Below are 2,924 nucleotides of genomic sequence, written 5' to 3'. Positions count from 1 at the left end.
TCGATTATTTCATTTCGCAAAATTTATCTTTTTCATATTTGCTTACATGTATAAAAATCAAGTAGTGCATAAGTCATTGATCATTGCATTTATTGGTTACGCGCACAATCCAAACCATGCATTCTGAGATTGTTGCAATTTAGTACAAAATACTGCTGAAAAATAGAGCCCCCTCTCTATGCATAGTAAAGAGGGAAGGTCGGGGGAAACGCTCAAATTTTATTGAATAAAAATGCATATAATATAAATAATGCTATTTTCCAACTGTTTGTTAAGACTTGTGCTGTCTGTCCCCTTTTGTAAACTGTTTAAATCGGCAATGTGTATTGCAGCTGACCGACTTTAGCGTGGGAGAGAAGCGATCTCGGCTACTTCCTTTGATGTGGTGACAATGTGACGTAGTATTTAAACCTCACGACAAGCAGAGCGTTAGCACGTCACAAACAGCGTAATCCGTTAGGTCTATTGAAATCAGTTCTATGCAGGTTTTATTTTTGGAGTGAGAATGTAGTGAAATGCCTATTATTGTTTTGCAGTGTCATTGGACATTTTGGGGTACAAGGATTATATATTATTAATACTGTGTATTAGCTTTAAAACTGTGCTTTAGCATCTCATCTTTTTAATTTGATAATCACATTGCCTACAATAGAAATCCGTATAATATTGCTTTGATATTATTCTCAATTAAATTAAGTTGTGGAGAGGTTGTATATCGTATTTTATTCTTGTGTAGGGCAGTATTTTTTCATTTTCACCAATATTTTTTTTTTGTGATAAATGTCGAACAAAAAAACATACAATGAATTAATACCTCATTAAAATGGACAAATAATTCTGATCAAATTATCTAATCTTGTAAAGTATAAAACCATGTTCTAATAAAGTCATGCTCTGAAAATGTATCCTAATTGAAAAAAAATGTTATATTATGTAACCTTTTTAAATCAATAGAGAAGAAAATTATTTGCTGCAATAGATCTTGATCTTTATTATAAATTCTTTTGTAAAACAGGGCCTAGAATACTTCTAACACAAGATTACAAGTGTACCTATTGAATGGGTACACAAGAATCAAACTGTATGTGAAAATTCTTTACCTTTAAAAGTGCTTATTCAATGTACAGGTGTATTTATTTTTGACTGTGATTTTGGGCCAGTTCACGCTAGGGTCAACTAAACTGGTATCGGCTTGACCTGGACTTATCTAATCAATGTCATGTCCTGACGGTAATATTCTCAAGGGTTTTCTTAATCTCACCTAAGCGTGCAGTGGTTAAGTGTTAACCAGGTATGGAGTGTGATATGTTAACTTGTCATTACTATCCTGACACCTGGTTATCTCTGGTTATCAGTCTTAATTCCCCACAGAATTAAAAAAAAAATGAATCATGGAAATACACATGTATAAAAAACATACAAAATACTTGCATCCCATAATAAAATAATATACTCATACTATGTAATTGTACAGTTTTCGGTTTCTGGTATGTTTGAAGAATGATAGAGTAAAAGTTATTCAAGGCTTATGTTCTGTTACATGGTCAGAAGAAAATTGTTCTATTATCATTACTTGCCAAAATTCATCGATACACCAAGAATTCCTTATTCTATGGTGTATTGCATCAGAAATCTGTTTTGAATAATTAAACACATTTAAAACATTTCCATTAAACGAGAATGCAAACAAAAGTTCAATTCGGGTAATGTATGTTAAAGAGTAGAATTTTATTTATTTGTTGATGTAGTTTTAAGTTTTTCCCCTTTTTTTCAACAATAAGGGCCTGTGCGTTTTGATTGATATATGTTTGTTATACAATTTATAAATAACCTCATTATTGTAATTCATTTTTTTTTTTTAATTAAAAGATACTTTTACATATTTATTAAATATACTTCGCAAATGGAAAAGGATTGACACAAAATATTTGAAATCATATTTTCAACTAACAACTTGAAATTGTTATTTTACTGAGAAATAAAAAATCTTTTTGTTGTATAATCTGTGTCCATTCAATTTAACACTGTCTTAAAGAAAGGGATTTGATGCAAGAGGCCCAAGGGCCTAAAGAGTCACCTGAATAAGATTAAGATTATTATGAATCCAGAGAAGCTTGAAATAAAACAAAAACAAGGGCATTGCAATGTCAGACAGGATCTCCCTCACAAAGAGCCTATCTATAAATCAAGGCACTGCAAATAATGTCACTTCTGTTTCACACAGAAAAAACTAAACACCCGCCCCCCAATCGCACACATGCTATTGTGATAGGTTACATGAATTACTACATGTATATCCCCTCCAACTCCTTTGCAAGGGGATGATAAACTGATAGATGATCAAAGCTATTGATGTGTTGCCTTAAAGTAGGCCTTTCATCTACTTTTTCAAGTTGAACATATGGTAAAAAGCATTTCATAGATAGATCTAATCAAAAAGGATTATTACGTATGCATACCTTTGATTAAATTGTTAAAAAGTTTAATTGTTAATAATTGATTTGTACTTTGTCGTGTTTTAAGGATAGGTAAATGACGAACTAAGTGCGGATTTATGAGTTATCATTTATTGGAATGACCTCGTAAACTTTTCACATTTTCATCTTCTTCTCAAGAACCACTGGGCCAATTTCAACCAAACTTGCCACAAAGTATCCATGGGTGAAGGGGATTCAAGTTTATTTAAATGAAGGGTCACACCCTATTCCAAGGGGAGATAATTAAAATTAGTAAAAAATTAATGGCACCTTTTAAAAATCTTCTCAAGAACCACTTTGCCAGGAAAGATGAAACTCATGTGAAAGCATCCTCAGGTAGTATGCATTCAATTTTTTTAAGTCATGACCCCCAGGGGTAGGGGGTCACAGTGGGGGATCAAAATTTAACATAGGAATATATAGGAAAAATATTTAAAAATCTCAAGA

The sequence above is a fragment of the Saccostrea cucullata genome, unplaced genomic scaffold, assembly GCF_032062105.1.
Source record: "Saccostrea cucullata isolate Sc308-1 unplaced genomic scaffold, CSIRO_AGI_Scuc_v1 ctg796, whole genome shotgun sequence".
NCBI lineage: Eukaryota > Metazoa > Mollusca > Bivalvia > Ostreida > Ostreidae > Saccostrea > Saccostrea cuccullata.
Note: the sequence above shows the minus strand (reverse complement) of the source record.